Genomic DNA, 22,793 nt, shown 5'->3' on the forward strand with positions numbered 1-22,793 from the left:
ATATAAATATTAGTGTTTTACATTTCAAACAATTGTCCAGATCCATTTTTATTAGCAATAATTTGGACACTTACTTGTATGAAAAGTATTGTTCTTTCATAACCTTATACTAAATGCACTGTTGGTTGATGGGTGAAACAGCATGAGAATTTTCTCTGAATTTCATTTCCAATATTTGTCAAAATTTCATTTTCATCGATATTTTCCTTCCTACTCAAATTCCTCTTGGCTGTTGTAAATGGAGCTGTAATAAATATTAATTCTTAAGTTAACTAGAGGCAAGTAAAGCCCTCCTCGAAATAAAGCAAAAGTCTGATAGGTTGTGTAAAAAGGAGCTCATGTTATTATTAATTATTATTATTATTATTCTCATTCTTTTATTTGTTAAGCACTGACAATGTGCTCAGTTCTGCTGATTAAGTTCTACTGAGCAAATTTTACTGATTAGCTTATAAGGACAACATACTGTACTAGAAAGAAGATACTTAACAGCTATCAAGACTCTTACTTTCAAGGCTCACTTAGCAAAACAATTATGTGCCTGTTTTGTATGCAGGTTTTCATGAAAAAAGTAGAAAACGCATAAACTGAGAAAATATCATGATTTTGTGTTCACTAATTTTCTCACCCCACTCCACCGTATTCTGCCAACTTCGCTTCCACTGAGGCTTGAGTAAGTTAGAAAGCCCTCATCCTGAAAACACTTATGCACCTTTTAGTTTTCAGCATGTGTCTAGGCCCCATGAATGGATCTAAGTTAAGCACTCAGGTGAATGTTTGTAGGATCAAGGCCTGTTTTTGCAAGCAGGCCTATTGAAAAAAGTGGGACTACTTGTAGAGTACTACTTAATGTGAGTACAAATGACAGAATTGAGTCCAAAGTGGACAAAACTGTAGGAGTGTCTCCAAGTTTTTCCAGGGCTGCCTAGAGGGGGGGGCAAGTGGGGCAATTTGCCCCAAGCCCTGCAGAGGCCCTCAGGAGAATATAATATTCTATAGTATTGCAACTTTTTTTATGGAAGGGGCCCCCAAAATTGCTTTGCCCCAGGCCCCCTGAATCCTCTGGGCAGCCCTGAGTTTTTCACTCTCACCACAAAGCAGGTCAGATACCATTAACCACTTTTGCCCTCTCCAATATCCATATACCTCTAAGAAGCCACAAACAAATACAATGAAGGAAAGGGCAGCTTGCACCTCCCCTATCCTGGAGCTGTTGGGGGTCACTTCAGCATTCAATGCTCAGATTTGCTGATTAAGTTCTACTGAGCAAGTTTTGGGGTCTGTCTATATGTAGTGCACTGCAGCGGTAATATAGCTGCACCACTGCGGCGCGTCTGATGAAGACGCTCTATGCCAATGGGAGAGAGCTCTCCCCAGGGGCGGCTCCAGGCACCAGCACAGCAAGCGCGTGCCTGGGGTGGCAAGCCGGAGGGGCAGCATGGCAGTCATCATGAGGGCAGCAGTCAGGGAGCCTTCGGCGGCGTTTCTGCGGGAGGTCTGCCAGTCCCGTGGCTTCATCGGCAATTCGGCAGCAGGTACGCTGTACGCGCAGGACCATTAGATCACCTGCAGAACTGCTGCCGAATCTGCGTGACCAGCGGACCTCCTGCAGAAACACTGCCGAATGCTCCCTGACTGCCCTGCTTGGGGCGGCAAAAAACATACAGCCGCCCCGGCTCTCCCGTCAGCATAAAAAAAGCATCTCTGTGAGTGGCGTAAGCTCTCCTGCGGACATAGCACTGTGCACACGAGTGCTCATGTCAGTGTAACTTATGTTGCTCAGGGGGATGATTTATTCACACCCTGAGTGACATAAGTTATGCCGACATAGGTTGTAGTGTAGACATAGCTTTACTGAAGGCTGCCTTAGCTAGTGCTCCAGTGGTTAAGGTCTTCCTGTGGGCCCTGGCACTACCAGAGAATAGCTGGGGCACAGAAATGCCTTGCCTGCATGGCAGAAATGCTATGCCCTGGTTCTATGGCTGGCTGAGAGGCCCCATATGCCAGGGGTACTCCTAAGAGTGGAGGGACACCATGCCTATTTTACAGACACTTCAATACAGTTTAAAGGAGCCACAACACAACTTTCTGTCATTTGTGCACCATATACATGAAGGACTGCAACTTTTCAAGAGCAGGCATTTCAATGGAAATAATGTTTTGGGGACTACTAAAATCAATGGCCTCACATCCCATTATGCGTTAGGAAGGAGCTTAACTGATATTGCCACTGAACACTATAATCACATCTGCTTCCTCTAACTATAATGCTGTGTAGAATTCCAGCTGTAAATGTGTTCTTAGGAAAAAATGCACATTTGTCTATGTCCAGCTTTCTAGTTTGTACATCTCTCTAAACCCAGCCAATATGCTTTTTCACAACTGACATAGAAAGGTCAGTTCTTACTTACATGCTTTTTGAGAAGATCAAAGTGTATGTATGTGTAACTCAGACTGTTAGGGAAAATTTGGCCCTGATAGTCATTCCATGCTACCCCAATGGTTTCAGTGAAGCATCATGGGTCTTTAACTCAGGACTGAATTTAGTCTTTAGTATGTTAATGTGTAAATCCAGGTCTCTCCTCTACAACTACCAAGGGCCTCTGTGCTGTGGAATCATTCTGCTCTTCAAGACAAGCTGAATGTGAGCAAGATACTGTCTGTGCAACAGCATGAAGGGAGTGGGAGGGGACAGAGCATGAGCAGTTTGAGGACAGGGTGAGGCCAGGAGAACTGTATCTGAATGGGGATGCAGTGTGAGTGCCCCTCATAGGCAATGTCACTCACTGGGCTGACGTAGATTCATGGAGTAATGCCACAGTTATACTGTGGCCTGAGAGGGAAATTTCTCCCCACCTGCCCACTGTGCATCTCCCAAGATCACTCAGGCCAGAGTGGAGTCTGGATTTTTAGCTACAGTTTTTTAGCTAGATCCCTAAATTAATTTACCATTAATTACCATTACCATTAATTACAATTACCAATTATCATTAACTACCATTTATTAATTTAGCATTCAACAAAAAAGGGAGGATTTTGTTCCATAAACACGGCCTTTGTTTTCCTGAGCACTTATTAACTGACACTGAAACTTTAGCAGTGGGAAAACAAATAGAAATAATTCCACTGATTATGGTGCCACTAAGAAATAAACTAATCTGAATCAGGAGTACTAGAAAAGAAATCCCCAGTGTGCACAGGAAGGATAGAACTCTTGGCTAAAATTCAGTGTCACCCAGTATTTGTATTTTACTAATATGTTTGTTTAATTAACAATCAGAAACGTACCCAGGCAACAGACATAGATGATACACCTGCTTTTGATGACAATGAGCAGCAAGACTCACCACAGAAGCACATTTTTGGAAAAATCCTCTCTCTTCCTACTGGTTTTATGCCACATTCTCTTGAATACAATCGAGACAGGCTATTATAGTCAGCCCTAATTTTCTCAGAAGGGATAGCTCTTAAAGAAGAAGTACAGACTTTTTTTAACATTGCGTCACAGAAGTGGGCACACACTTAACCATAAGCATGTCAAGGATGGATGAACCAATTCAACTAAAACAAAAACATTCTTTCCTCGATCACCACCACCACCACTAAAATTTGAATCAAAGCCTAAACTTAAACCCTAATCTAACTTTTATTGGGGTTGGAAAAACAGAGATTAACTTCCTTTCACTCACCTGCTATTTTTATTTTCTGTGCCTCTGTATTTAATAATGTCACTCAAGATGAAGACTGAAGGCAGCAGGACCACATAGGCTGGTTTTGCAATATTTCTGTCCCAAATGTATACTTGCATGATAGCCTATTCTCATCACGCTTATAGCACAGTTTTTCCAGTACAAGCAGTGTGGACAGTTCAGACAAGGTTCAAATATGCATCCGAACATATGGGTGTGCATCTAGACTGAATCTCCTTTCAAGCTTCAGCCAGCTCTACTCAATTGGGGAAGTATAACAACATCATTCATTTTTTAATAAACTGTTAGAAGAATGTTCAGGCTTCAGAGTAAAACCCTGTAACATCAGGAAATACCAAAGTTACAGCTGACCCCCAGCACAACTCGAGCTCAGCTCTCTCCTGAGTGTGCATTCCAATACAGTCTTAGAGTGCTGCTGGACCTGTGTAAAGGGCTTTGCACCGCTTTATTCCCCCCGGGAGAGCACAGGAGGCATTGTGTAGGCACGCCTGTTCTTTTTACGGATGCTACTCTGAAACATTGTTCTACAGGGAGAGCATATCTCCACTACAACCTTTAAAGAGGTGCAGCATGCCCTTGCTTGCATGCATGTGCAAGGATGGGGAACTTAACCCTATCTCCTCTTTTTCCCTCCCTTTTGGGGTAGCTAGTGCCTCAGGAGCACTAGAAGGGAGCAGTTGTCCCTGCTGTTAGGGACAGTTGTTCCCAGCCACTGAATGAGAGCAGTGAAGACTTTTCATGCCCTCCCCTACACTTGTGCAAACATGCAGTGGCCAGATACAATCTACCCTTTAAGTTTGGAAATTTAAAAAAAAAAAAAAAAAAAAGCTTCTTGTTGCTATGAGGCTAAATATTTGCTGAGTGCATAGGGCGCAATAGTAGCAGCATTCAGTACTAACCATAGCTATAGTCCCTCCCTTTTAATTCTTTATCACTTTTTCCTTGGCAAAAAGATTTTCTAACACAGTGGAACCCTGCTCCCCAACACACAGACAATAGAGTCTGCACCTCAGACAGGGGACAGAAAGAAAAATCTTCTACAGATCCTGCTGTGGGAGTTCCAACAGATTAAACAGATTAAAACAGACCTGTCAGACATCAAAATTAGTGGGGTTGCAAGGGATGTCAGTCAGAGGAGGATTCAGCCCACTGAACACAGACAGGGCAAAACAAAAACCCCATACAATTCAGGCCAACAGACCCCAGTTTTCAGGAAAACAAAATCCTCAAACTAGATTTTTCCTGACCACATTTACTTCTCTTGTCCTGATTAAAATGAAAAATATCACATTCACCACTTTACCTTAATGAACAGGATCAGTATATGACCCCATGGACAAACTCACCATAACACCTGGGACTTTAAAATGACAGGCCAGGACCTCAACTGGGGTAAATCAGCATAGCTTTGTTGACTTCAAGAGAGCAGCATGGATTTACACCATCTGAGGATCTGTCCTCATATGCTGTATCTTTTGAACATCTCTGCTCCCATTTTTTCAGTCTGCATCAGGTTTAAGGTGACTTTTCATTTCCAGCATATGGGGCTGAATGATTAGGGCTAGCTGAATTTATTTTAAATCACACCATATTTAATGGGAAAATAAAGTTGTTATGGTTTGGTTCACTCCTGGTTCTGAATATTGATCTGAATGAGTAAATTAATGTTTATTTAATAGCTATATTTGTGTACTAAAGAGACAGTTTTGGATAGAAAGCACATTTCTATCTGAAAATTGTTTCCTTGCTGCTATTACAAGTAACACCTAACATTAGTCTAACTAAAAGAGATTGGCAAAAAGAAATTATTTTTATCTTCTTCGTTTTCTTTACTTTGTGCATTTCACATCACTTTGCACATAGTCAGTTTCACTGCTTCTCACCTATAATCACTTAAATGAGACTCTTTCTTCTTGTTGTTTGTGTGAATCTGTCACACAGCAGCTAGGGATACAAAAACATTTTTTAAATAAAAAAATGTGGTACTGAATCCACAAAAACTGGCAGATTGTGAGGCAGGTACCTAAAACTACTCTCAACCTTTTTTTTTTTTTTAAACTAAGCAGATTTCAAGTTGATGATGTCCCTTTAATATAAATAATGAGCTAATGAAATAAGTATGAAGTTGCAAGAATCATAAAAAGAATTTTACCATCTGTGTCACACTCAGCCTAACAATGAAATCATTTCAGAGCCAAAATACCAGTGTGTGCTTCCAGCACAAGTTATACAAGAGTATAAGTGATTAGATTGTAGAACAAGATAATGTCTGTGTTCAAATGAGGAATGAATACCTGGGTTCAAATTTGGCTTAGAACACAAAGGCAAGGAATATCATATGTCATTTTAAACTAGTCCCAGTAAACATTTTTCCACATCACAAAGCCATCACACATTTTTGTGCAGGAAACAATCTCTACAAAAATAAAATACAGGAATGAAAGTAAAACGTTTTTGAGGTCAGAAATGGGGTATGATCCAACAGTTCTTAGATAAATTCTGTAGCTCTTAATTCTGTAAACCTCAAAGAGAGTTTTGTCTGAATAAGGAACACAGAATTTAACCCCATGGTTGGAAGACTGGATTTAAGCATAGATGCAACAAGAGAAGTTTATCTTCTTACTTCTTACCGTAAAGAATCATAACCAGAATCCAAGCTTCTCCCCCTCTTTCGGAATGGGATCCCAAAGCACAGGACTCTCTGGGCATGATGTGACAGTATATGAGTTGCAATACAGTGTTGTCAGATCATACTCATCTGTCTGCAGAACCTGAACTCACAAAAATTCAGGGGCCAGATCCTCAGCTGGTACAAATCAGCATCCTGCAGCTCCACTGAAATCAATAGATGTCTGCTGATTTATACCACCAGAGAATCTGACAGCAGGTGATTTTCATCAGTTCTGTTACAATGGAGATTGGTTTAAATGCCCACTCCTCAGTACACAGTACAGGCCCTCAATATGGGCCATATTTTACAGTGGCTTTGCTCACCGATCTCTTCAGTGGAGTAGTTCTGCACCAAGAGAAGCTCTGAACAGAGATCTAGCAATCTCTTCACAAATACTGAAAGTTAAAAAAAAAATTTGTCTTAGAGACTGATGATGATGCTCACACACAAGGGATCCCATCACAAAGGATGCTGAAGTGTTACTTGGAGACACAGAGCTTTTGAAATCCATATAGACAAGGCTGGAGAACATTGTTGCGGCCTATAAAAAAACAATAGATAATTAGGGTCCATTCAGAAGTATAACTTGTAACAGTCAGTTGTGCAGTTTAAAAGTCATGCTCAAATGGAATTAATTGCCATTTCCACAGTGAGGCCGCATTAAAATTTCTCCTTGTGGCAAAGGTTTCCCCTTATATTTTGCTTAAAAGAACATTAATATATGAAAAGTTAAAATGCTTAATAAACATCCTGAAGTGTGGGATGCTGTATTCATATAAGAAAGGTATGAGCCAACTGTGAGAGACATTCAGATGCAATCAAAGAGGATCTGAGCTTAACTGAGCTCTCACATGACAGTTCAGATCATTTCAGATCCCTTCCAATGGAGATAAAATAGCATCAAAAGCAGAGAGACTTTTTTCTTTCTTCCAAGGATGAAAACACAACATCATTAGTCAAATTTACTCTGAACTTCCGCCTCCTCATGTTGATTTGTACTCAGGTTGAGTAAACATATCTTTCCATCATGGTAAATAAATGTAAAAGCCTATCAGTAACTTAATTGCTTAACGAATGATGCAGTGTAGGGTGTAACATTTTTTTTTTACTACAGCACTGAAGATAAGGATCTCTCAGAAACTCCTGTTATATATCTTGGCAGTAAAAATCTGTTCCTAGTTGAAACTTTACTTATAAAATTTCAACTCAGGATAATTTTATTTTTCAGTTTTTGAAAAAAAAAATCACCTTGGATAATTTTTAAGATGTACAAAAATAAAATTGAGAAGACTTTCTCTTGCACTGTGCATCACAGAGAAATGAAATTTGACAAAATTGATGAGTCCATAATACGAGTGGATTGTATTTGGTGCATTAAAAACACCCTAAAATAAAAATGGCAAAGATACTGAGAATGAAAAATATCACAGTGATTTTTAGTCTGCAGATATCAGATGAAATTCTAATCTCCCATGCATGGCACACACCTAGACACAACTGGGACCATGCACTCTACTATCCTGGCACACCTATAGGCTTAAATCGAGGGGATGAAAGGGAGAAGACAGTTCTTCTTAAAATAAAGTAGTTTTATAGAGGTGTTGTGAAAACAGCATGAGTGCATGCCATGTATCTAAGATTAAAATCTGGATCCTGGTGGGCATGTGGATAGAATGCCCATGCATAGCTGCCAGACTGGCATGATAGATCATAAAGGCTACAAAGGAACGGTAAGAATCTAACCAATTAAACAAATATCACAATAGGCTAGCTCATCTTTACAGTTTATCCTTCTTCAAAAGCTACACAAGTGTCAAAATATGTATTGACCCTAAAAACTCTATCATCTTAAAAATAAATATATTAATAATTATTAATAATAATAACAGTAATAATTACTGGCAGCCCATAATTACAGATAAATATAAATATAGACCATCTTGAGAAATAGTATGCTTGGATATTGTGTCTTAATTATATATTCCCATATCAGCTTCTCTCAGACACTGCAGGACAAAGGTATATTCAGTACTGCTGTTGTCCATTGTGCTGAAAGGTTTAGCCAGAATCTCATCACGCTCAATCAGTTAGCAATGGCGAGTGTATGACATGGTTAGCCATGTCTGCCTCAGCTGATGTTACCAAAAGCCCTGAACCTGCCAAAGATGATTGTCCCTGATGGCAGGATCCTAAGGTTTATTGTCAAGTCTCTTGTCACTGATATGCGTGATTTAAGGATGTAGTATCAGACAATGGGGTGATATCTCCCACTACTGAATCAGAAATGTAGAGCTATGAGAGCCCAAGGGCTCGACTTTGACTCAATACTTGCATATACAAATTGTCCTCTCTCTCTCATTTGCCCACGCTAAATCAAAACCTAAATTTGTGCAAGCAAATTTGGTAATTAGATACATTGTATGTGCAAAAACAGCATTTGTGCAAACTGCATGTGCATCTGTTGTAACCTTCTAAGTGTGGGTGTCTAACATAAAATGAAAACACTCTGGCAACTCCTCCAGTGAAGATAAATATAAATTTTTTAAAAATTACATTGAAGTGACATAAGGAAGTCACAGTCCTGCTAGAGTGACTTTTGCAACAAATAACTTTGTTAGCACCCCAATACGTCAGTTCTGGGTTCAATAACCCACATTAGGTTCGATTAAATTAGATACCGAGAAATTGCAATGAAGTCTGATGCTACCTCCCTAATTCATGTTCATAAGACCAAAAAAAAAACCCAGAGTTTAACCTTGAATTTCCTGGCTCGGTCTGGTTAAAACATGACCCATAACATTAATTAAAATGTGGCTTTCTGGTTTATTTCAAGCGCCATGTTGTATTGGGGGAAATGTGGAAAGTATTTTTTTACTCCTTGATATGTTATGTGATATAAAATAGGCTGTTATAGCCTGCTCATCTATTTAATTTAATACATCATCCATGTCACAAAGCACATAATATTTTGTTCCCTGATTTCTAACTAGTTCTCACTTATCTCTCTGAAGAGGAATAGACAGAACAAATGCTAACGTATTTTAATTAGAAGTCAGAGATAAATTTCTAACATTAAATATTTGCCTCTCAAAACAACTGACCATCTTCTGCCCATGTAGATTTACACTACACACACTGACATTTATTTGACACATATATGCTGCTCAGTTGGAGAAGGGCATACATTGCTCAATAGTCTCTTGTTTTAGTATGTCCAACACAGAGACATACAATATCATATACCAGGAATTTAAGTCAGCACACATTTCACTACTGATTTCACATATGGGCCTGGAGTAACTTTTCTCCTACTATGATGATAGCACGTGCACTATTTAAATGAGTCCTTATTCTGAGCCTTATAAATATGCACCAGATGTATCTTTTGTAAATGTTATGTTTTTCAACATCTCAGCATTTGTGAGTAGTTGAAAGCTATGTCAGCCATGCTTTAATGGGGCATAAAAGTGTGTTGCATTCAAAGAAATGGCACACCATTGTAACAGGCAAAATTAGAAGTGTTGTCAATGACTACATTTTCATGTTATCGATTTACACTGTTTAATATAGTGCTCTGTTTTTATGTGTGTGCATTTTTAATTGATGTCTATACATCCATATACACATACAGGTGTTATTTTACGGCAGTGAAAAATAACCGATACAAAACAATAGCCACAGCAAATTAACTGATTCCTGGAATTGTATCAGTGCGTTTACAGTAGTCGCAAGGTTGCAATTAAGTGATTCAGTAGATGTCCTGAGTTTGCCCAGGATCAGCTTTAACATAGAAAGCAAGCACACACTCACACACTGTTGCCCTCTACTGAATGGAATCAGACATGTTCAACCATATGTCATAGGCCCTACATTGCTAACAACTAAAAAAGTATCTCCTGTTGCTTAAGTGGAGCAGCCTGTATATTTGCAATAGCAGGATCTGACTTGTCCCCCTGCTAACATGGAGCTCAAAGTGATCATGGTGTGCAGCACAGTGAAAACCTGGGCTGTCACCAATTCAGTGCAGTATACAGATAGCTCATTTTAGGCCATATCCTCCCATTCTCATGTAGAATGATGTAGAAAGGGAGCACTTCATTTTAAAATGGTGTATCATTTAGGGAAAGGAAGGCTTGTGAACATGTGGAAGAAGCAAGGAGTGTGGTCAGAGTTACTCATAGTTTGGAGATCCATGGACACTGACTGTGCAGACCCTGCAGATCTCTGGCCATATGAGTTTGTGCCGCTTGGCTCTGTGCTGTTCCTGGCCCTCCCCCACCTAAACAATGGTATCACACTGGGGACAGTTGATGCTGTTGTATTGGCTCCTCCCCAGCACAATCGGTGTCTATCTATGACTGATCCCTCACAGAGCACATACTGTGAGTTCATGTTAGGTCATTTGCCTTATTATGAATATTTATTTTCTCCTTTTAAGAATTTGTACCTGACCATATCTCAGAGAAGAGGAAAGGTCTCAACATGTTACATAGTCACTATTATTTGAATGCTAGAATGCCATTTGCTTTTAAGTTTCATGTTAGAACCATTTCATGCCCCTCACTCAGGCAAATCAACTCAAGGGCTGACCCATATGACATATCAGTAAACATAATGGCATCCTGCCATTTTTGGAAATAGTTTAACATCCCACAACCATTTTTATTATCAGGTTCATAGGCTTATGAATGAGAAGAATATCACTGGATAACTGCCATTCAGAAATATGTGTAGAAAAATCCTAAATGTCTGTGCATCTGATGGAATGATCAAAAACACTCAAAAAATGCATATGCTAAACTTTTAAGATATGCACATTGCTGAAATATATCCTACAACTAATGTCACATTTCAGATATATTTTAATTGTATTTTTACATTTGATATTCAAATTGGAAAAGTATATCTTATTAAACACAACACTTGGCTTTGCTACTTTAATAAAATATAAGTTGTTAAGGGAAAGAAAAGCAAAACTACTGATTCTTTTCCTTATGATGATCAAATGAGTCTTTCATGTTGTATCTTACACTTCAATTTTTTAGCATTTTGAGGCAAATAGCAGATATCAAAACTTAGTAAATAATCAAAGACATACTCAGTTTTTCCAAACTGTCATGCTACTTATCTTGTATTAACTGATCTCTTAGGTAGCATAAGCTTATTTAATTGCTACTGAAGATTATTTGGATGAAAAAAGAGATGACACTTTCTCTTACCTCTCAAAAAAGACAAAACTATATTTTTCAAACAGACACACACAGACAGCCAGATTCTGATCTCCTACACACATGCACAAATGCAATAGCTAATGTTAAAAGGTTTGATAGGAGCTGCATATCTAAGATTGCACTCTGGATCACTGATTGTACATTTTATACTTAAAATGACTTAATTTGAAAATATATTTTATTGCTGAGTAATTCATATTGTGTTACATTCAAAAAAACCAGCTTTCTGATTTTATTTCTAAAGGGCAGTTATGCATGCACAATAACTACATTTCAAAAGGAGTTTTAGTAGGTTAGCAAAGTGCATATGCATGTATCCCCACTGACATGATAGACCGTAATGGCTGCGGTCTGTCATGTCAAGCATCTGCATATTAAACAGTCCCTAAGTACACATTGACACAGCAGACTCTAATAGCTCTGAAGCTGTAACAATCTATTGAGTCAATAATATACATGTTAAAGAGCATCTTGTATACTTCCATCAATATATTTTATCTTTTAGTTAATTTGTTTCTTTTTTACATATATATATATATATATATATATATATATATATATATTCAGTGTTAAGGCTATAATAACCTTTATCCTTAACACAATGTCACAGATATGTAACATATGTCATACACGTGTTCTCCTTAGCAAAATCCATCCAGAACAGGGCAGTTCTTAAAAGGGTTATTGTAATATTTTACACTGCCAAAATCCACACTTTCGGGTTTGTAGCTGTTCAAGACAGGGTAGAGATATTCTCTTCCCTTTGGTGCACCTGATCCAAAGCCCGCTGGAGTTGTTGGAAAGACTCCAGTCGACTTTACAGGACTGTGTGAATCTGCTTTTTTCCTATTGTATATTTCCTTATAATTAAATGGAAAAGGTCACAGGGAGAATGAAACAAAATGCAAATGGTTTAATTGCTATTATTATCAACAAAAAACTAAGAAACAAGGATAGAGATTTTAAAAAAAAAAGCCACCATTTCGTTAACTTTGAATTAAGTTGGATGCTACATCCTTAATTCATGATTACATGACCCTAACACCTTTTACATAGCAAAACAAGGAAACTATTATTAAACATCAGAAAATGGCAACTTGATCTCCTTAATCTAAATAAGTGGAGGAAAAAATCTCACTCAGCACTTCCAAACTTATACCATGTCATGGTAACATGGTCCAGTGCTTACTCATCACAGACCTTCCCTCCTGGTTTTATATTTCAGAAAAGGGTTCCTTTTCCATAATAAATAATAATAATACCTTGCACTTTTTAAAGGTAGGTATGAATTATTATTGCCATTTTACAGATAGAGAAACAGGCACAGAGAGATTGCATGACCTCTGTAAAATTTACAAATGTTTGAGGCCTGATTCTCCTCTCACTTGCACTAGTTTTACATTGGCACAACTCCAGAGATTTCACTGGAGTTACTCCTGACTTATACCAGTACAAGCGAGAACAGAATCAAGGCCAATATTTCCATTTCTCTTCCTAGGAATCTCTGTGTTGCTCACTCTCTCCATCCCATTCCTGGTCCCCAGACACAATCAAACCACACACTGTATCATGCTTCACTTCAACACAATCTCACCCTAACCTGGACCTGGCTGGGACTTCTCCCTGCCATTTATAAACATGCCAAAAACTGATGGGAATTGCATTCTAGTAATACGGCAACAACTTTCCTTGTATAATTCCACAGGCCTAAATCCTATAATTGGATCCTCCTGGGCAGACCCCCATTGGGTTCTGTCCAGCCTCAGAGTTCTGTATGCATAGATATACCTGCAGGACTGGGATTTTAGAATCTCTCAGAGATGTTTGTTAACTTAATCCTATATACCCACTAAGGCATAAGTATTTATTACTGGGCTTTACAAACAGTGGATAATTCAACACACACAGCAGCGATGACCCTCATTATTTTAGTTCCTATGCTGAATAGCTAACAAATAAAAAATTCTTGTCAGTGACACAAGATTTTTTTAATTTATAAAATGCACCAAATTATCAACATTCAAGGTTAGTGAACAAAATTTGAAGATGGAATGCAATGATACAGACGGAGCAAATCTTACTCAGGATTACATCTAACCTAAATCACAGAGGAGCAGACTGTACAAATTACCCATGGTCTAGAGCTAGGAGATTATGCAAATCTGCTCTGCACCCCAAGGAGTTTTTGGAGGGATTGTCTCAAGAAGGAGACAATTTTCCCCCCAGCTTCCTAGCACAGCAAGGCAATTCATCACCACGGGACACTGCAGAGTGTGCTCCTCTCTCTGCAGCTAGCAGTTATAGGCATGGTCTCACCCCTTGTAGGGAAATTTGTATCCCCAGGGACTCATAGCAGGAGCTCTGAGTTAAAGGGACTGTAACTGCCCCTAATTCTTGCTCTGGGAATGCAAGGGCTTCTTGTGCCCTTCCACCTTCCAGCCAGCACACCAAGAGCCAGGGACAATCTAGCCCTGATGAAGGCAAGTATGCCACACAACAGGGACTTGTGTGGTCTAATTGTAGAAAATCTACTACTCATTTGGCTCTACCATCAGCACATAACTAGCCACACAGCCCTCTACTCACTTAACAGGTTGCTCTCACTGTGCTGTGTTCTCACTGAGCATTCCCAAATATTGGCGGATCCAAAGCCCATAGAAGTCAATAAGAAGATTCCCAGTTACTTCAATGGGCTTTGGATCAGGCTGTACATCCTTAGTAGCAAGTGTGTGAGTATGTAATTTGGATATGGCTGTGCTTTCACACTGTCCTTGCTCATGGGATCTGACCCCTTCCACACTGGTGAACTATAGCTAGCTTGCCCACTGCTTTTATTTTCATTGCTGGGCACTGCACATGGAGTCTCCAATTTATCAGTGAGCTACAAGTGGAGTAAGTGGCTGACAATCATGGGTGTTTGGCTTCTCTACACACTTAGCCAGAGTAAGATTTGACCTATTAGCTGTGAAAAAGCAGCTCATGTCACATGTGCTGCAAAACCCAGCCAGAACAGACTGAAGTTTAATCATGGCCATGTTAACCTACAAAAAAAGAGAACAAAAAGTTAAACTGCTTAGTATAAGGTGCTGCATGTCCCAAACATCAAGGAGGGGAAACAAGAATTCAGCACATTAGGAATGTAAAGCTTTTGATTTGCTTTTTCTTTCTACAGAGACTAAGGTCCAAACCAACAGTGCTCCCACTCATTATGACACCCTAGCATGAATCCTATGAGTAGAGCTTCTGATTTTTGGCTTTAACTAATAAACACGATAAAATGCCCATGATACAGGGAAAAAAGAAAAATCGGTGTTTATCCAATAAACACCAGAAAAACACTGGAAATGGTTACTTGTGTCTAAGGGCTTGTTCATGGAGCAGTAATGTGCACTCTGGGGGTGTGATGTCTCAAGTGCACTAAGATGTTGTGCATTAATTGGGCTGTGTACACCCCGCTGGTGTGTACTAACGGTTACCTAGTACACTTCAGCAATAGTGCTTTTGGAAATAGTGCTACATTAAAACACACTAGGGAACATTACAAAGAGATTACTCATTACAGTATCATGGAACTTCAACCAGCTCCAGTCCACAGCACTGTTGTGTGGTGGATGTCATGTTGCTCGTGGGTACGCCTTCTGTTTTGGGGGATTTATTAATTTCATTTTTGATTCTTTATTTTTAGCAATTTTTGAGGTTTCTGTAGAAGTCCAAAAATCAGAGGGTTTCAGAGATTCCTCTTCCTATATGCTGAACTGAGTAATGTATATAGTGTATATAATGTATATACATTAGTCATTACAGTATATAGAAAGAGGAAAGCCCAAAAACCCAATTTTGGGACTTCTACATAAAGCTCAACAAATTCTGGAAATAAGCCCTGAAATATGAAATTAATAAACCCTCAAAAACAAAATCCCTACCTATGAGCAACGTGACATCCAACCCAGAACACTGGGGTGGACTGGCGCTGCCTGAAGGGGACAGGTTTCAATTTCATGATAGAGATGTTGCCAGTAGAATGTATGCTACTGTGTCAGAACACATGGGGGCTGGTGATCAGCAGGGAGTTGAAACTACAGGGTCTATAGAAAACTAAAAGACAAGTAAATGTGATATATGTTGAAATGTCCCTTTTGTAAGGTTAAATTATCAGTGCATCAGTGCATTATCAGGCATCCATTTCCCATTCACAGTTGTGGCCACTGTGCAACCAGTTCACATCATAGTGCTGAAACTTCCTCTTTAGCCTTATTCTAACATATTTTTGTTGGTTAATAAAGTCAAGGAAGAGTTTAAACCAATAGTTTTCTTGTTTCCAATAACTTGGTGGCCTCTTCTTTATGTACCCTGTGTATTAGACAAATATAGTTAATAGCAGCCAGATCTGATTGGCTGACATCTGTTTCTTTACGGGATTTATATTTGCCAAGTAGCCGGACAGCAATATCTATTTAGTATTCATGGAAAGTACTTACAGAACAATAATGACAATAATTGCTTCTGATTCTTGTGTTTACAACACTGCCAAAGTATCATTAGGGCCTTATTTATGGATAATAATGCTTATTAATCACAATTATTTGAATTTTGGAATGTATTAGATTAATATTCTTTTGTATTTCAGTTCTGTATTAATGCTGTGAAAGGCATTTATTGAGTGCAACTCATTGGGACAGCTTATTTTGGAAAAGTAAATCATCTGAGCAATTTCCAGGTAATAGATAAAGAAATTATGTGCATACCAGATGTATGTGCACAGTGAGCAATAGATACCACTACTAAAATCAGCACCTGTGGACTAAAATCAGGGACAGACTCTGAAAAGAAAATACTCTGAAAGGGATACTGATATTACAGGTTAGTTTGCCTTTAGAAATCCTATTGAATAGAATGCTTTTTATTATTTTGAATAAATATTTTCTTTTTTGTCTGTCTTTAAACTCAATCTTTAGTAATGTATGCTATACTGGGGGAGAGTTTTTGCATGAATTCTAAGATTCATGGACACTTGAAAGGTTGCTAACATAGGAAGTATAGTATAAGAAAGACCTAATTTTGGATGTAAATAATTTCAGCTTTTATAAATCAGTGTCTGATAGTGCTGGAATAATATGATGGAATGAAAGCGTAAGAGGAAATGACAGTTGTAACAAGAGAAAACGTAACCCTAAATCTAAATATCAGCTGCCATATATTCATATTCTCCTTTTGTCCTTCTGTAGTACTTACAATTCTGAAAAAACACCAAAGCTACTGTAGTACCAAACTCTCGGATTTTTGGTGTGCGGCCAACTCCATAAATTTGCATTTAAACAAATAAAATCCAGAACAGTGTCGTATGTCTTTTTTTCCTGAGATAGTTCTTCAAGCATAATTTAAAGAGGCACTGTCAACTTAAAAATCACATTTTGGTCTGATTTGTTTTTCCCTGACTGTTGATGTAACATTTATGATTACTATCACTGAAAAAGATTACAGAAACTATCTTCCTATATTCTATTCAGTTTATTTACTTTGTGCTTTTTGTAGCAATTTGTGCATAGTCAGCTTAACCTGTGTAGTAGGTCACTTCCCCCTGTTTGTGTGATTCTTTTATTCAGCATCCGTGGAAACAAAAACATTTTTAAAATAACTGTAAAAGCACAAAACTAGGGAAGTTGGGAGGAACACTTAAGTCTGGTGAAGTACCTGAAACTACACTTAACTCATATATTTAATATTTATATAAGCTGACAGTGTCCCTTTAAAATGTAAGTATTTCACCTATTAATATTTTGGCTAGCTTTACGAAATACATTTCTAAAACACATGCATACAGGTTTACTGAGAATTTCAAAGCATTAAGCAACAGTCCATGCTGTATATAGCTTGATCACTATTAGAAGAATCAAAGATATTTTTAAAATATTTCATAAGAGATGAGCCCAAGTAGCAAAGATCAGGCCCAGATTTGAAGTGAAGTTTTACTAAGTTCAGTTCCCAAAGGACTATCCCACTGCTCAGAGGTGGGAGCAGGTCTGTAGTTGTAAGGCCTGGTATTATCCTTTGCTTGACCCATTGTTATAGACATAAAGGAAGTTCAGATCCAAATTAAGAGCTGGGTTTCCCCGAATTTTGGGACGTTTGGCTGAGGGGCTTTGACTAGGCCCATTCCTAATTTCTAGTCATCAATATCTGACAAAAATTGTTTCAAACATTGATCATGTTACTGAAGGTCTTTGACTAATGATCAATCATCCTTTTTAGTTCTTCTGATTCTACTGAACTAAACAAAATTCCATAATGTCAGGAGTTGAGTGTTACATAATTAATTACAATGGTACAGTACGTGACATCATCTTTTCCTCGCTCTTATTTATTGCCCTCCTACAGAAAGTTTAGACTGGTGGTTAGAATTCAGTTTATTACACTCAGAAATTTGTCCTTCCTAAGGAGGTCCAGAAAATATACTTCTTAGTATTTCCAAATCATAGCACGAAATCTGTGGAAGAATATAATAATAAGACCTTAACTTGTGTAACCTAAAATGGCAGCATTGAAAGCATAACTCACCATATGCAGCTTCCAGTCTCCCTGTATTTAATTGTATTAAAGTATTTGTAGCACTGGTATCACTTTTTTTTCAAAACGTTTTTAGTGTTTTAGGGACTGTTCCTACTCTCCAGACTATAAATGGCAAAACTACCAACAGTTCTACATGGAATTATAGTACTGGCATTTACATCATTGGGAGCAATAAAGAATCTTTGTGCATGGGGTAAGGTGATTGTTTTGAGGGAGAGGGTGTTATACTACTGCTTTCTTCAATATTCAGTATTCCTTTTACCCCGAACATCCTCTACAGAAAGAAATCTAAATTCCAAACAACAATCTTTAGTCCAGATTTTCAAACCAGCACACCAAAACCTAGGTTCCTTAATCCATATTTAATTTCCCGTGGCCTGGTTTTCAGAAGTGATGAGTTCCCACAAATCCCCCTGAAGTCAATGGCAGCTGTAAGTGCTCAGCACCTTTGAAAATCAGGCCACTTGCATTTAGGTGGGGTCCTAAACATAGATTTAGGAGTAACCAAGTTTGAAAATGTTGGCCTTAATGCACAATATAAGGACCTAATCCTGCAAACTCTTACTCACATAATCAATGGGACAACTCATCTGAGTAAGGGCTTGCAGGACCAGATCTCAAAACAGTGCTAAACTGTAAACTGCAAACCTACTTGCTTACATTAACAGTGGGACTGCTACAGGTTAAACTTAAGGATTTAAGGGTTCTAAAAATCTAAGACCAATGTAGAACAGTTTTGTCTGAATAATTTGTTCTCTAATAGTATTATTGCAATTACGATACATAAAGAAACATTTCAACATGAAGCTAGAAAAGACCTAGCCACATAAGTAGGTTTGAAAATAATCTTTTTTTCTTGCTTTATTTTACTTACTATATTTCTCAATGGAACTATATTGTGTCTGCCTGTCTTTAGTGTAGGCTTTATTGTCAAATTGTAATTCTTTTTGCTTTCAAACTGCATGATTATTCTGTATTTATCCCTCCAGATACATAATGTGACCATTTCTCTTCCTTACTTTTATATCATTGATAGCTACTATAGTTTTGAATTCATAGCCCCACTTCATTAATTGGCTTGATGTAAGGGCTTCTTTTACATACTTGAATGGAATTTTGCTCAGCAAATTATATCTATATATAAAATACCATCTTTATTAAACTGTAAGAAAAAATTAGGAATAAAAATAAAACCATACATCACCATCTGATATTCTATCAACCAAAAAGTACACTCTTATCTACATCTAAATATCCCTGTAGGTGTTATATATTTTTAATACATGCTATATATTTTGTATTTTTTTCTCTGTTGTAGCATGTCTGATTTCTTTAATTCCAAACTTTTAAAAAATGTTAAGGCACCAACCGGGGGAGTAGATTTAGCATGATTTTCATTATGATAAGTTCAATAATTATCCTTTAAGCATGACATGAAAGTCCCATTGTTTTAAAAAGTTTCTTCTGGAATAAACATCATCATTCATATTGGTATAACAAAATTTAAAACAAAAAACAAAAAAAAAGTGGAAACAAAAATGTGTTTTTATAGAAAAGAAATTCACGTTTAAACAAACATGGAGGAAAGGGCAAAAATGTTTAACAATGGATTTTTTTTCTATCGGAACAGATTAGAATTTAAAATCTTGATAGCAAGATTTAAAAAGAGATTGGACATTTACATAGAGAAGACAACACCAGACAGAGTTATCATAACTAATAACAAAAAAAATTGGAAGAGATATTAAACGTCATGAGTCAGGGCTTTAGCCCATCTCTAACTAGTAGAGTTCAGGAAGAGACCTAGTGTGGGGGTAGATTATCCCACATCTGCCTATCACAAGGTTCATCCACTTTCCTCTGAAGCATCTGATTGACCCCTGTCAGAGACAAGACATTGGACTACATGGACCTTTGGTGTGTTCCAGTATGGCAATTCCTATGTTTTTCTGTCCCTAATGGGAACTTCAATATTTCCTAATTCTTGTCAGTGTCTTGTGTAATTTGTAAGGTAGAAAAATTTTCACAATCATCTAGATCCAACACCACTTTCTGATCTCTAACTCTTCTAAAAAGCTTAACCCTGCATTCCTTACTTAGAGGCAAATTCTGCTTGCCTTAGTTGTTGAAGCCAAAGATAATTTTGCTTGATTAAAGTGAGCAGGATCTGGCCCTCATTTCTCATACTGGAATAATTGTTATTGACTTAACTGGGATCACTCAGACCTTACTCCAGCAAACTTCTCATAGATTTTAATGAGAAGAAGATATGGCCTTTATACCAACCACATTATAACCCCACTGCAGTCAATGGCATTTATGTCAGAGTGAGGATTGAGAGACTGATCCTGCTCATTTTATTCAGGCAAAACTCCCATTGGGGTCAAAAAATACAGTAAGCAGAATGTGGCCTTAGGCAAGGAACGTAGGGTTTAGCTTTTAGAAGAATTAGATATACATGCTCATTTGTGCTAGATCAAAACCAGAAAGTGTTGAAGTCAAAGGGAGTTATGCATGAAGAAGGACTGAGGGCCATGTCTTCATCTCACTGAAAACATTCAATGGGACCACAATTTCGAGTTGGAATGCAGAATTTGACCCTAATACAATCCTGCCAATAGCTTTTATTGTGATAATTTTAATATTGTAGTATTTTAAAAAAAATCCAATGCCCAATGTTACGATTTGCTGTAAACAAAAGCAAGTATATTGTACAGATTACTATTCTAATCTGCATTAATTTTAAAACTAAATATGATTATTGTGTTATCTGACTTCATGTTTTCTATAAATGTCCCTTTATGGTTTTGTTTTTAGTATGTATAAAAAAATGCAAGAATTATGGAGTATGTCAATTCACTTCATCTCATTAATCAGCTACCTGATAATGTTTTTCTTGCAGTGTAGTGGAAAGTAAAACGAAGGTTCTTTTTTATAACGTCCAAAATTAAATTCCTATTCCACAATGTTTATATTCCATGTGCAAAATTACCTGATATGTTTAGGTATCTGACTTCAGTTCTTTAATAAATTGCTTCATTGGCAAAATGTTGCATTTAAAATTTAGAATCTAAAATGAACTACTTCTGTTTTCTTGATATGGAACAATTTTTTAAGTTCACAGTAATTTTAAATATGATGCATTTAAAATATTAATATTTCACATGTATTATTCACTGACTTCCAGGTGTCATAGCAAGTTAGTGACTCTTCATATTTCAAAGGAAGAATTGTTTCTTTTTTCAATACTAATGTTCTATTAATTCACTTTGTAATATCACTCCAGTTCAGGCAAACAGAACTGCACTAAATTACTTATGCCAAAAATCATGCTGAAGTTGCTGACATTATATAAAATTTCATTTTCCATTACTATTTTATATGGTCTTATCTTGCTAGTGTCTTTTTCAAGTGCAATACATGGCCCTCATTAGTTAGTTTTAGAAACACAGGTATATACATGAACATTTATATGTTGAGACGAGAGTGCATGTGGGTATATATATTATACATTCTATCAGTTAAGTGGATTTTACAGAGTGAAACTTCCAGTAAATTACATGTAAATATTCTTTATGAACATGCGGTCTAATTTACAGTTTCTTTGGTGGAGCATCAACAGATCCAGTTACTGCTGTCTTTTCAGTAACTTAGTGTGATTTTCTGTTCCAGCTTGTGTTTTAAAATATATAAAAGGCAAATCAACTGAGAACTTTCCTGTTATAAAGGCCTGAAGGCAAACAGCTTCCTCATCAAGTCCAAAGAAAGGCAAAAATTCTGGATGTGAAAAGAGAACCTATTTATGACCCTGTAACATTCATATTCTTCATATAAAGATCACATGGCTACTTAACTATCCCCAAAGATATGATGGAAAACATACCTGGAGATGCTGAAAGGCTTTAATGAGTGAATCAGCAAATAATTATAAAATGCCCTTCAACAGTGAGATAATTACAAAGCACTGGATCCAGAATAGTGAACAGTAGTGAAATTACTGATAAATAAATGTAAAGATCTAAAAATACACATGGCTAGTTGTCTAACCAACTCTTTCTGAATGTCATCAAAATCAAACCTTACTGTAGGTAGGAATGCAATTCCAAGGTTATTCATAACTAATCTTCAAAGAAGACACATTAATATATATTTTAAGTGTATGCTCTGAACTTTCAGTTTTGCTACATTGTTTAATGTAGTACAGGTAAGGTCTCCCATGTTGGTTTAATCTCTGCCATGTTTTCAATTTGGAATTTAATAAATCTGAACATTTTCCAAAAAAAAAATACACTTGATCCAAATCTTTTAAAATAAATAAATAACCCCCTTCTCGTTTGTGACCACAACAAAACGATTTGGATGACAGTAAACAATATGCGAGTCTCCGGGTCTGTAGCATGGAACAGTCTTCTATTTCTATCAATTCTTCAGACGCCAGGATTTTGACATACAAACTAGACCCCCAACTCCAAATTAACAACAGAAGTAAGACACCATCATATAGACAAAGTCAAATGCGCTTTCTGACTAGCCCACCTCAAATATTAAAAGAGCCTGAACAAAGCAAGTGCACATCAAGCTAGAACCAATTAAGGAACCGAAATGTATTTACAA

At 37.4% G+C, this 22,793-nt stretch overlaps 1 long non-coding RNA gene across 2 annotated transcripts in view; it reads right to left on the reverse strand.

Annotated features, from left to right (window-relative positions):
- The window catches only part of LOC123364384, a 30,980-nt gene that overhangs the window by 7,973 nt on the left and 214 nt on the right, over nt 1–22,793 (reverse strand). The window contains exons 2-3 of one of the 2 annotated variants that reach the window (XR_006577083.1): nt 6,705–6,922; nt 75–244 (exon numbers count right to left, since the gene is read on the reverse strand). This is a non-coding gene — a long non-coding RNA (uncharacterized LOC123364384). The other variant, XR_006577088.1, reaches the window with a different exon arrangement.

Source organism: Mauremys mutica, chromosome 1 (assembly GCF_020497125.1).
Source record: "Mauremys mutica isolate MM-2020 ecotype Southern chromosome 1, ASM2049712v1, whole genome shotgun sequence".
NCBI lineage: Eukaryota > Metazoa > Chordata > Testudines > Geoemydidae > Mauremys > Mauremys mutica.